The following is a 14,463-nucleotide window of genomic DNA, read 5'->3' on the forward strand; positions in this document are numbered from 1 at the left end:
TTGTGATATCACCTAGGTTTGCTACTACCTGATATGTTATATGCTAGCATGAAATGTAAATATGATAGTAGTAGAGTTCGGTTGTTAGGAACGAACGGTCGTCAGACACCCCAGATACGTCTGACAATATGTGATGATATGTTTGCATGCTGGATTGTTATGTTATATGTGATAGAGGTAGTAGGAAGGGAATAGTAGATAGAGGTAGTAGGAGGGGACTAATCTCCGAGGGTCGGTTGTTAGGATCGGCAGGTAGGTCAGCACCCCGGAATGGCTTGACACGGGTAGGTCGGGCACCCCAGAATTGCCCGGCAGTATGTATGCTATGTGATTTTATGGTATGTGTTATATTGGGGGAACTCACTAAGCTTCGTGCTTACAGTTTTCAGTTTCGGTTTCAGGTACCTCTTCATTGAAGGGGAAGGAGCTGGTGCGGTAGTGGTACATCACACACATGCCTTGCTTTCCGCATCACGAGATCCTCCTGGGAAATTGTACTCTGACACTGTAATGATTTATAAAAAAAAATTCTAGACATGCAGTATCTTTTGTGAAATGATATTATCGTTGAACGTTTTATCCCTAATGTCTTGCCAAGTGCATGTTTTAAAAATGAAATTTTTGGCTCGTATTTTTGGGACGTTACAAGTTGGTATCAGAGCCCTGGTTTGAGGGATTCGGACACACCTTCGGGGGTGTTTGAACTCAAATCGAGGGATTAAAAGATTATGGAAATAGAAAATGTTTTCTAAAAGGCTAAGTAAAGGGTTTTAAGAAAGAATGAAGTGTGCGATGTGCGCGGCCGGCCGAGCTCAAGTAAGTATTCCCCAAAGTACCCATACAAGCTTATGTTATGTTTATCAGTTTCAGTAGAACAAAATGCTAGAATAGGACTAAGGATCTAGGAGTGATGCCTTATGTGCTTGCTTATGTGCTTTAGTGTATGAAACGTTGCATGCTAGAACTGAGTAGACAGCAGTAGGATAACCTGGTTAGGTTATGCCTGATAGTACGAGTCTAGCATTGTATGCTAGTTCAGTTTTTCTCTACGAGGATAGAGTTGCTTGAGATTGTTTCCTTTTGTCCAAATGTTGTTTGCTTTGTGCTATGTGGGCTTTGAGTGATGGGAGTTAGTTGTTAGGTGAATACGTTAAGGTCACATGTGATCAGGGTTGAATAATCTCAGAGTGTTGGATTTGACACTATTGCGTAGCTCTTGTTTGAGTCCGAACCGTTGTAGGGATGAGTCCCTTACTCGAAGGATTATCCGAGCCTCGTCACATGTGATTGTATTCAGGTAATAGCTAACTGGCATCACTAAGAGACCTTCAGCAGCTGAGGACTGGGTTGGGTGGAGTCAGAGGTTTCCTAGGGTAAGCCTAGGATAAGAGTAGCAGAGATCAGCGGTAGTGAAAGGGACTTGGTGGAGTCAAGGCAGTCCGTGGAGAAGGTACGGATAGATGTGGAGGGTAGTATGGGCCCGTACTACTGAAAGCAGAGGATCCGTACCCGAATTGAGGAAGGCCAAGATAAGACCAGGGAACTTGTAGTAGGTGTGATCCCTCCAGAAGTATCAGTATCGCTAACAATTGTTATTTCTTTTGTATTTCAAAATGGTGGTACTACGCTCGAGGCCAGCAGTTGGTAGTACAGGAGAGGGATCGGGTTCGGGATCAGGTTCCGAGCCAGTAGATGAGGGCTACGCGAGTTCATCGCGTCAGAGATCACTAGAGGCATCCTTGAGTCGACCCCCATTATCTTCGGGTCAATCAAGGAAGGGATATTGGAGTTGATGGAAGATCGCCTCCGGGCATTCAGGAGCGACATGGCATCTGTCCAGTCGGGATCTCTCACGCTGTCCTTCAAGGACTTTCGGGGCAGTAGTGTGCCGGATTTTCACGGGGCGAAGGACCCCATAGCTGTCAGACGATGGATTGCAGACATTGAGTCTGCACAGATGATTAGCTTCTACCCTGAGGGGTCGAAGGTGAGGTTCGCAGCAGGGTGTTTACGAGATCAAGTTAGGGATTGGTGGGAGTCCGTGGGGGACTCGTTGGGAGCCTCGGCTGTCGAGGCTATGACTTGGTTGGACTTCACGACCAAGTTCAGGGCAGAGTTTGCGCCGGCTGTCGAGCTTCAGCAGCTGGCCAGGGAGTTTTTGGACATGAGGCAGACAACGGAGACTGTGGCGGAGATCACCGCCAAGTTCCGGGATAGGGCATTGTTGGTGCCCCAATACGCGGGTGATGAAGACTTGAGGAGGACCCGCTACCACGACATGCTACGCGTTGAGCCTCTATGATTGCCAGGGCGAGGGAGAGGGAGATAGATTTGGAGCACATACGAAAGAGGAAGTCAGAGGAGGGACAGACAAGAGGGGCTTCGGGGAAGAAGCCCAAGGGATCCGATGGTAGGCCGAAAGGCCAGTCAGGACCGAGCCGCTGCAGGAAATGCGGCAGGCCTCATGAGGGGGCATGTAGACTGGGATCGTCAGGCTACTATAAGTGCGGAAAGTTGGGGCATATCAGCAGGGATTGTACCGCCCCTACACCCGTGATTCAGACATCTGAGCTGCTGTGTTTCCATTGCAACCAGACGGGCCACAAGAAGGCCGATTGCCCCCAGTTGACAGCATCAGCGCCAGTGAAGGCGCCAACTCCAGCGACCCTGTGGATCACTGATGGTCGGCAGAGGCTCCGGTGGTGAGGAGCCGGGCATTTCAGCTGACTACCGAGGAGGCACGCGCCGCACCCGACATGGTGACGGGTATGATTCTTTCCCTCTACTTTATTTTTATGATGTTATGATGTTGATATGTGCTCTGTATATATATGTATGCATTAGGATCGTTCCATGTGAACGGTATCCCAGTTCAGGTGTTGTTCGACTCGGGTGCCACTCGATCATTTGTTTCCCTTGTGCTTAGCAAGAAGTTTCCTGAGTCTTCGGGCATGTTGGATTGCCCTTTGGAGGTAGAGATTGCTGATGATCGATCGGTTCGAGCGTCGATGGTGTTTCGGAATTGCATGTTGCGGTTGTTTGAGGAGCGCTACTTGGTAGACTTGGTTCCCATTCCGTTGCGTGGGAACAAGGTGATTATAGGCATGGATTGGTTGAGACCTAATGGGGCGGTGATAGATTGCGTGCAGCAGCTAGTGCGAGTCAGGACCCCAGGTGGGGGAGAGTTAGTGATTCATGGCGAGAGGCCACAGAGCGGACCCACAGTATGTTCAGCAGCGAGGGTTAGACGCTACCTTCAGCAGGGACGCGCAGGGTATGTCGCGTACGTGATGGATACCCAGAAGGCGGGTAAGGCAACAGTGAGTGAGGTTCCGGTGGTGCGAGATTTCGCAGATGTTTTCCCAAAGGAGCTCCCCGGGATACCTCCGGAGCGACAAGTGGAGTTTAGGATTGACCTCGTCCCTGGTGCGGCTCCGATAGCCAAGGTACCCTATCGGTTGGCTCCTCCTGAGATGCAGGAGTTGTCTACGCAGCTGCAGGAGCTGTTAGACAAGGGATTCATTAGACCGAGCAGTTCACCCTGGGGAGCCCCGATCCTGTTTGTGAAGAAGAAGGACGGGTCGCATCGGATGTGTATAGATTACTGGGAGCTGAATAAGGTAAAGGTGAAGAACCGTTACCCACTCCCGAGGATTGATGACCTCTTTCATCAGCTGCAGGGAGCATTTTGGTTCTGCAAGATCGATTTGCGTTCAGGTTATCATCAAATGAGGGTCAGAGAAGAGGATGTACAGAAGACCGCGTTTCGGACGCGCTATGGCCATTATGAGTTCGTGGTGATGCCGTTCGGGCTCACCAATGCTCCTGCCGCGTTCATGGACCTCATGAACCGCGTGTGTAGACCGATGTTGGTTCGGTCTGTGATAGTTTTCATTGATGACATCTTGGTTTATTCCAAGACGCAGGAGGAGCATGAGGAGCATCTGAGAGAGGTTTTGGAGACCCTGAGGAGGGAGAGCTTGTACGCCAAGTTCTCCAAATGTGAGTTTTGGTTGTGCGAGGTGCATTTTCTTGGGCACCTCGTCAACCAGAACGGGATTTCAGTAGACCCGTGATGAGGTGGGAGGTTCCGAAGTCTCCATCCGAGATTCGGTGTTTCCTAGGATTGGTAGGCTACTATCGGAGATTCATTCGAGATTTCTCCAAGATAGTCGTACCCGTGACACGGTTGACTAGGAAAGTCGTGGTCTTTTGATGGGGGCCTGAGCAGCAGGCAGCGTTCGAGATTCTGAGGCAGAGATTGTGTGAGGCGGTGATCTTAGCCCTGCCCGAGAGCGTAGAGGATTTTGTGGTTTACTGTGATGCGTCGATCTCAGGTTTGGGCGCATTATTGATGCAGAGGGGGCATGCCATTTCTTATGCTTCGAGGCAGCTGAAGCCACACGAGGCGAACTACCCGACACATGATTTGGAGTTGGGGGCGGTGGTTTTCGCCCTCTAGATTTGGCGGCATTACCTCTACGGGGTTCGATGTACCATTTACACGGACCACAAGAGTTTGAGGTACCTCATGGATCAGCCGAATCTGAACATGAGGCAGCGTCGGTGGTTGGACGTGGTGAAGGATTATGATTGCGAGATCCTTTACCACCCGGGGAAGGCCAATGTGGTGGCCGATGCGCTTAGCCGCAAGGCGGCGCCGATCAGGGATATTTGCATGAGGATTCTGTGGTGACTCCCCTGTTGGAGCAAATTCGGGAGGCTCAACAGGAGGGTATGAAGGAGGAACATCGGAAGAGTGAGCGAATAGTGGGTCAAGTCATCTCCTTCGATTATGATAGTCGGGGGTTATTGACACTACACCGTAGGGTGTGGGTGCTGTATCATGGAGGCGTGCGCCAGATCTTGATGGAGGAGGCGCACAAATCCGGATTCTCTATTCATCTAGGGGCGGCAAAGATGTATAGGGATCTTCGTCTAGACTATTGGTGGCCCTGCATGAAGCGGGATGTGGCGTGGTACGTCGAGCGGTGTTTGACTTGCAGGAAGGTCAAGGCCGAGCATTAGAGACCGCACGACAAGATGCAGCCGTTGGACATCCCGTTGTGGAAATGGGAGGATATTACGATGGATTTTATCACAAAGCTTCCCCGGACGACGCGAGGAGTGGATTCGATTTGGGTTATCGTGGATCGATTGACCAAGAGTGCCCATTTTATTCCGATTCAGGAAAGTATCTCGGCCGAAAAGTTGGTCGATATCTACATCAGGGAGATAGTGGCGCGGGAAGGGGTGCCAGTGTCAGTGATATCAGATCGAGATATGTGGTTCACTTCTAGGTTTTGGAAGATGTTTCATGATGAGTTGGGAACTCGTTTGTACTTTAGCACCGCCTTTCACCCGCAGACGGATGGTCAGAGTGAGCGGACCATCCAAACTTTGGAGGATATGTTGCGGGCATGCGTGCTAGACTTTGGTGGTAGCTGGGATACCTATCTTCCCTTGGCTGAGTTCTCGTACAACAACAGCTACCATGCGAGTATTGACCGTCCTCCATTCGAGATGTTGTACGGTCGGAGGTGCAGGACCCCGATATGTTGGGGTGAAGTTGGCCAGAGGGTCATGGGGAGCACCGAGGTGGTGCTCAAGACGACCGAGAGAATCCAGCAGGTTCGGAGCAGGCTTCAGACTGCGCAGAGTCGGCAGAAAACTTATGCCGACAAGCGTCGATCAGACCTGGAGTTCCAGGTCGGGGATATGGTTCTCCTGAAAGTGTTGCCTTGGAAAGGCGTCATCCGATTCAGGAAGCGGGGCAAGTTGGGCCCGAGGTACATTGGACCGTTCAGGGTTGTAGCCCGGGTGGGCAAGGTGGCATATAGGCTGGATCTGCCAGTCGAGCTCAGCCAGATCCATAACACCTTCCATGTCTCCCAGCTGCGGAAGTGTCTCGTGGATGATTCAGCGGTGGTGCCGTTAGAGGATATACATGTTGATGACAGCCAGAATTACATTGAGCGCCCAGTCCCAATCCTCGACCGGAAGTCGAAGGATCTAAGGAACAAGAGGGTGGATTTAGTGAAGGTGCAGTGGCAGCACTGAAAGGGGTCCGAGTGGACTTGGGAGCCGGTGGAAGAAATGATGGAGCATTACCCCGAGCTGTTTGATGGTCGAGCATCAGACTTTCAGGACGAAGTCTAAAATAAGTGGGGGAGATTTGTAGCACCTGGTTCCTGGTACGTAAAATTTATCTTAGTGTTTTTCATTTTTTAGCCATGGACTCGGCGAGTTGTAGGTCCGACTCGCCGAGTAGAGACGAGATTCGGAACATGTTTAAGTTGGCGATTCGGCGAGTCCATATTCCGGACTCGGCGAGTTCCTGCTGTCTGATGAAACCCTAACTTCAAGGGTTTGCCCCTATTTAAACTAACTTGTGCGGCCCAAGCTCGTCCCCTTTCACCCTCAGAGCACCCTACATCAAACCCTAACTCGTTTCTTGTGAGATTGAAGTGATTAGAGTGATTCCTTGAAGATTTTGGGAGAAGAAGGAGAGTGGATCAAGAAGAGAAGAAGAAGACTAGATATCTTGGTGGTATTTTAGAGTTCTCTGAGGTATATCTCTGCTCCATTCTATTTGTATGCTTAAAACCCCATTAGAGCACCTTTTGAGCTCTTCTTGAACCTTTTCCAAGCTTGTGCATGAAGTAGAATTCGTAATAGGTTGATTATCCACTAGATCTAGTCATGTTTGAGCTCCAGAAGCTCAGATCTATAACCTTTATGGGAGTAAATTGCTTGAATGTCCTAGATCAACCTTCTTAGCCCTTATTTCGCCCTTAATCCCCATTCTATGCATTTCTACACGTAAAGTTGGAAACTTTACGTGAAAATCCAACCCTAAGAACCCAGATCTGTAAATGGCATGAACTGGATTCAAACAAGATCGAGTGTATAGTATTTGCATGTGGCAGACTCGGCGAGTCGCTCATCGGACTCGGCGAGTCGAGTCGCAAGTCCCCGAGTTTTCCACCCTTTTCGTTTATGCTGAGTAGAGTAGTGAGTCCTGGGTGGACTAGGTGAGTTGGAATCCGAACTCATCCATGAAGGAACTCAGCGAGTCAATTCCCTGATTCGACGAGTTCAAGGCAACCTTCTTAGATCAAGAACAGACTCGACGAGTTGTTCATACGACTCAGCGAGTCACAACATAAAGTGTTCGGATGAAGATGAACTCGGCGAGTTGTTCATACAACTCGGCGAGTAGGATGAAGGACTTAGACATCAGTTTAGAAGGCGAACTCGTCGAGTCAATGCCTAACTCGACGAGTAAAGACGAGATTAAGGACAATCGAATGGACGGGACTCGACGAGTTGGCGAGCCAACTCGGCGAGTCGGGTCAACTGGAAGTTGACTCTCACTTTGACTTTTGACTGGATCAGGGGTAAAATGGTCATTTTACCCAAGGGGGAATTAGCGGTGTTTGATTGAGTATTTTGTGGGAATTATAGCCGGAGGATTTCCGAAGCGGCAGCAGCAGCAGACAATCAATTCCCACACCGATCAGCAGCTATTTCGAGGTGAGTTACCTTCCAGTAGTGGTGGGTCTAAGGCCACAATGTCGGCCCACCAGTAGGAGACGTATGATAGATGATTGTATTTGTGATATCATCTAGGTTTGCTACTACTTGATATGTTATATGCTAGCATGAAATGTAAATATGATAGTAGTAGAGTTCGGTTGTTAGGACCGAAGGGTAGTCGGACATCCCAGATACGTCTGACAATATGTGATGATATGTTTGCATGTTGGCTTGTTATGTTATATGTGATAGCGGTAGTAGGAAGGGACTAGTCGCCGAGGGTCAGTTGTTAGGACCGGAAGGTAGGTCAGCACCCCAAAATGGCTTCACACGGGTAGGTCAGCACCCCAAAATGGTTTGACACGGCTTCGTCGGGCACCCCAATTGCCCGGCAGTATGTATGCTATGTGATTTTATGGTATGTGGTATATTGGGGGAACTCACTAAGCTTTGTTCTTACAGTTTTCAGTTTCGGATTCAGGTACCTCTTCGTCGAAGGGGAAGGAGCTGGCGCGGTAGCGGTACATCACACACATGCCTTGCTTTCCGCATCACGAGATCCTCCTGGGAAATTGTACTCTGACACTTTAATGTTTTATAAAAATGTTTTCTAGACATGCATTATCTTTTGTGAAATGATATTATCGTTGAACGTTTTATCCCTAATGTTTTGCCAAGTACATGTTTTAAAAATGAAATTTTTGGCTCTTATTTTTGGGACGTTACAAATATGATGCTTGATAGTTGAAACCTTGCTTCCTTCTTTCACTTTCTTCCTTCAAAACACCAACTATCTTCACAAATCGGAGAGTAAAAGATTAGGGTTTTTTCTTGAGCTTGAGAGGGAAGATGGAGGCTGAGGGTGGACAAATCCTAGCCCCCATAATCCATAAATATGGGACTAAACCCTGAAATATTATGGTTTCACACACAGAGGTCAACATGCCGTGCCAAGAGGGAAAAGTGTAACGCCCGGGTTTCAGGGCTAATAATTTTTGGGCGATGTAATAGTCTTGTTCAACTATTGTAACTCTGTTTGAAGTAATAAAATATATGAATTCTATGTGAGTTATGTGTATTTGTGTGCTTATTACTTAATTAAAAATATATAATTAATTAAGAATAAAAATAAGCATCAAATTTAAAGTGTGCGATAAGTCTGATATCTTTACATAAAGTTATAGTGGTCGAAACAAGGATTCTGGGGATATAAAGAACGCCGAAATTCGAGTTATAACGAATCAGTTATGACTCGCGAAGTTTCGCGATGGAATCGGCACGACACCAGGAAGCGTAAAAAGTGAATTTACAATAGAAGACTTTTTAGCCTTAGTAATATAAATCAAAGTCGTAGAGTATGTTAAACTGAGAAAATCCATAAAAAGAACGTCCAAATCTGACTTCGTATGAGGAAGTTATGATTTTTCGATGTTTCGGCTTAGTAGTGTACAACCCAAAGTTTGAATATTAGATCGAGCGGATTTTATCTGATACAACCTAAATGAGAATCAAAGATCTCGTTACGAGTAGCGTAATGATAAAAAGATGGAAGAAAACAGACGTTGGATGAAGAAGTTATTAATTTTTAACGGACCAATCCTGTCCCGACCTATTAATAATATAACTTTTAAAATAAATCAAAGTTAGCCGACGGAGTCTAAACGAAAGTTGTATAGTACATTCCCGCCTTCGCGTGGATATAAAGAACATCAAAAACGGAGCTCGTATACGAAAGTTATGAATTTTAGAAGTCGGAGTGTAAAATTGTGAATTCTGCGAGAAGCTGATGACGTGGCTGCATCTGAGCCGTTGCTTGCTAACCAAGGCTTCGCTTCGGATCTCTCCACGTAGCCACGTATTACGCCCCACGTACCTTCGGCCTTATCCTTTCGACGAGTGCGAGACAGCTGGATCCAGATGATGTTGGATTGACAGATAGAGGAAACAAGGCGTTTACTTCAACAAAACCGAGAAGAACTTACGGTACCAATTGAACAGCCCCAGCTGAAGATGGGCAGTCAGAAGGAGGAAACTACAATGGGACTGTTGGTCAAGCCAATCCACTGATAGTTAGGCGAAACTACCAGGATGGCGGAAACGACGGACGTGGATGCAACTACAAGGATTTCATGGCATCCAAGCCACCATGTCTATCTGGAAGCTCGACACCGGTGGAAGTCATGAACTGGATCTCCGAGATGGAGACGATGTTTGAGAGTTGCAAGTGTAGCAATAGGAAAAAGACCTCTCTCGCGTGTCCCTTGATGAAATCTGGAGTGTTGAGCTGGTGGAAACTACTAGCTGATTCTATGCCGAAAGGTGAAGCTAGTAAGATGTCTTGGGAGGATTTTCTGGTACAGCTAAAGATGCAATACTGCTCCGAGTAGGATCTTTAAGAAATCAACAATGAGTTCCAGAATCTGAAGAAGGGAAGGATGAGCGTTACTGAATACGCTGCAAGTTTTACAGAAAAGATGAAGCTGGTTCTTTACCTAGTCCCAACCGAACTATCCAAAGTTAATAAGTTTGCTCACGGGTTTCTAGCAGACTTTGGTCCAATGGTTAAGCAAACAACCACTCTGAAAGCCGCCATCTGGGCTGCTAAGAATGTGGAGACCCAGATACGAGAGAAGGGTTTGGAGAGGGCGGAGGTTGGTGAGAAAAGGAAATTCGATGGGTCGTCGAAATTCAACAAGAAAAGCAAGTTCTCAAGGTCTGGTACACAGAAGTCTGGTGGATGTGAATCCAAATGGTGCGACAAGTGCAAGAAGAAGCACCAGGGAAATGTGACGGAGGAATCACTTGTTTCAAAAGTGGAAACCTGGGCACTATGCTAACGAGTGCATGTTCACCAAGAAGGTATGTTATGAGTGCAACGAGGAAGGGCACATTTTGAAGGATTGCCCGAAGAAGAAGGAGGCAGGAAAACCCAACATTTCGCTGAAGCCAAAGGCAAGGGCCTTCCAAATGATGCTTGAGGCTGCAAAGGAGGCAGTAGATTTCACTTCGGGTACCTTTCTTGTAAATGGGTTGCCTGCCAATATACTATTTGATTCGGGAGCCAACTATTCCTTTGTATCACATAAGTTTGGTGGGAAACTAGCATTGCCTGTAGAAAAACTCGATAATGCCTTGATTGTAGAAGTTGCCAGTGGTGAATTCATACCTGTTAGTAACCATATTAGGAACATCGTCAGCGACCTAAACGGAAACGAATTCCACGAGGAGCTGTTACCCATAGGCTTGAACGGTTTCGATATCGTTTTTGGTATGGATTGGCTTAGCGCCAACGATGCTGAAATTTTGTGCAGGAAAAAGATAGTAAGGGTAAACCCACCCGAAAAAGAATTGTTTATGGTGTACAGGGACAAACGAAGAGTAGATTCTAGAATCATCTCCCTGATGAAAGCCAAATAATGTTTGTCCAAAGGATGTGCATCATATTTGGCATTCATAATCGATGCTAAGAAGGAAAAGAAGGAGGTGTAGAATATAGCGGTCATGTGTGATTATCCGGAAGTCTTTCCCGAAGATCTTCCCGGATTGCCACCTGATAGACAAGTGGTGTTTCAGATAGACTTGTTACCAGGAACGACACCGATAGCGAAAGCACCTTACCGATTAGCACTGACAGAGATGAAGGAGCTTATGATGCAACTTCGGGAGTTGTTAGACAATGGTTTCATTTGACCTAGTTCGTCACCCTGGGGAGCTCTGGTGTTATTTGTGAAGAAGAAAGACAGAAGCATTAGGATGGGCATAGACTACAGAGAGCTTAACAAGGCAACGGTGAAGAACAAGTATCCATTTCCGAGGATTGATGACCTATTCGATTAGCTGTAGGGTTCGAGCTACTTCTTAAAGATCGATCGTAGGTTAGGATATCATTAGCTGAAGGTGAGAGAGCAAGATATTGAGAAAACTGCGTTCAGAATAAGAAATGGACACTATGAGTTCTTGGTTATTTCATTTGGACTAACCAATGCTCCTGCAACATTCATGGATTTGATGAACAAGGTTTGTAAACCATTCCTCGATAAATCCATGATAGTGTTCATAGATGACATTCTCATCTACTTGAAAAGCCAGGAGGAGCATGGCTAGCATCTACGAGAAGTTTTGGAAGTGTTGAAGAGGGAGAAACTTTATGCAAAGTTCTCCAAATGTGATTTTTGGATCCGAGAAGTCCAGTTGTTGGGACATGTGGTTAACCAAGAAGGGATAATGGTTGACCCAACAAAAATCAAAGCTGTAATGAAGTGGGAACGTTCAAAAAAGTCCCACGGAGATTCGAAGCTTTCTTGGATTAGCTAGATATTACCAGCGATTTACCCAAGGCTTTTCTTTGATAGCTTCTCCATTGACAGCTTTGACCCATAAAGGAGTTATGTATATGTGGAGTGAGAAGCACGAAGAAGCATTCGAGAAGCTAAAGAAGAAATTATGTGAAGCACCAATTCTTTCTCCACCCGACGGAGTTGAAGATTTCTCCATGTATAGTGATGTGTCTGGAGTCGGGTTACAGTGTGTTCTAACCCAAAGAGAAAAGGCGATAGCATACGCGTCTCGACAATTAAAGGAGCATGAAAAGAACTACCCCACTCATGATTTGTAGTTGGCAGTAGTAGTTTTTACTCTAAAGATATGGAGGCATTACCTCTATGGCACGAAGTGCAAGCTTTTCACTATTCATAAGAGTCTCCATTATCTCTTTAATCAGAAAGAATTGAACATGAGGCAATGAAGCTGGCTAGAATTACTCAAGGACTATGACTGTGAGATACTTTACCACCCCGATAAAGCAAATGTTGTTGTTGATGCTCTCAGTCGGAAAGTCAATCTTGAAAGGAAAAAGGCCAAGAGCGTTAAGAATAGAAGTTGTCTCGACAATTGTGGAAAGTATCAGGAAAGCCCAAGAAGAAGCTTCAGAGAAGAATGACCGAAAGGAAGAACGATTGGGCAAGACGTTAGTCTTCGGTACAAACAATCAAGGACTGAAGGTATTCCAAGATCAGATTTGGGTACCTAAGACGGGAGGAATAAGAGAACTTCTGATGGAAGAAGTGAACTAGACCATGTACTCAATTCATCCCGGTAGCACTAAAATGTATAGGGCCCTAAAACCCTACTACTGGTGGCCGATGATGAAACTCGATGTTGCAAAGCATGTGGCCGAATGTGTGACTTGTGTAAGAGTTAAGGCACAACATCAGAAACTGTATGGGAGTTTAGAACCTTTACCTGTACCCATGGGTAAATGGGAAGACATCACCATGGATTTTGTGACTAAACTGCCCAGGATGAAGAACAGACATGACATGATTTGGGTGGTCGTGGATCATTTCACTAAGAGTGCACACTTCATAGCAGCCAACGAGAAGTGGTGTATGGATAAGCTCGCAAATGCTTACGTGAAGGAGATAGTAAGACTTCACGGTGTTCCTCTAAAAATTGTATCAGATCGTGATAGTCGTTTCACATCACGGTTTTGGAGAATTCTACAAGAGGAATTGGGTACGAAGTTGTGTTTGAGTACAGCTTACCATCCGCAGACTGATGGTCAGAGCAAAACAACGATTCAGACACTTGAAGATATGCTGAGAGCATGTACCTTGGAATTCCAATGTAACTGGGACAACCACTTACCTTTGCTAGAATTTTCATACAATAACAGTTTCCACTCGTTCATCAAGATGGCACCCTATCAAACCTTGTACGGACAGAAGTGTCGTACACCGTCTTGTTGGCTTGAGGCCGGAGAAAAGCAATTTATGGGCCCCGAGATAGTCCATGAGACTGTTGAAAAGTTAAAGGTGATTAAGAAAGAATGTTAGCAGCTTAGGATCGTCAGAAGAGCTATGCTGACAAGAAAAGAGGACCGATGACCTTCGAAGTTGGGGATTCGGTTTTGCTTAAAGTCTCACCGTGGAAAGGACTTATATGATTCAGGAAACGAGGAAAGCTGAGTCCAAGGTTTATTGGACCGTTAAAAGGTCTTTAGAAGATTGGGAACCAAGCTTACAAGCTGGAATTACCCAAAGAACTCGATGGTATTCATAACATTTTCCATGTGTGTTATTTGAGAAAATTCACAAGAGAAGTTCCCGACATAATTCTAATCTCGGAGTTAAGAATGGATGAGAATAAGAGGCTAATCGAAAAGCCCGAGGCAATTGTTGACCGTAAGACTAAGAAGTTACGACGCAAGATGGTCGACCTAGTGCTAGTCTGATGGGAAACATTCGAATGGGCCGAATCTTACTTGGGAAATAGAGAGTGACATGACGAGTCGCTACCCACATATGTTCGTTGATGCATGATTCCGGGACGGAATCATCTTAAGGGGGAGAGAATTGTAACGCCCGAGTTTTAGGGCTAAGCATTTTTGGGCGATGTAATAGTCTAGGTCAACTATTGTAACTCTTTTTGAAGTAATAAAGATAAAATATCTAGATTCTATGTGAGTTATGTGTATTTGTGTGCTTATTACTTAATTATAAAAATATAATTAATAAAGAATAAAAATAAGCATCAAAATTAAAGTGTGACATACGTCCGATATCTTTACATAAAGTTGTAGTGGTCGAAACAAGGATTCCGAGGATATAAAGAACGCCGAAATCCGAGTTATAACGAAGAAGTTATGACCCGTCGAAGTTTCGCAACGGAACCGGCACGACACCGGGAAGCGTAAAAAGTGAATTTACGATAGAAGACTTTTAGCCTTAGTAATCTAAACCAAAGTCATAGAGTATGTTAAAATGAGACAATCCATAAAAAGAATGTCCAAATCTGACTTCGTATGAGGAAGTTATGATTTTTCGAAGTTTCGGCTTAGTAGTGTACAACCCGAAGTTTGAATATTAGATCGAGCGGTTTTTATCCGACACAACCTAAACGAGAATTGAAGATCTTGTTAAGAGT

The sequence above is a fragment of the Lactuca sativa genome, chromosome 9 (assembly GCF_002870075.4).
Source record: "Lactuca sativa cultivar Salinas chromosome 9, Lsat_Salinas_v11, whole genome shotgun sequence".
Taxonomy (NCBI): Eukaryota; Viridiplantae; Streptophyta; class Magnoliopsida; order Asterales; family Asteraceae; genus Lactuca; species Lactuca sativa.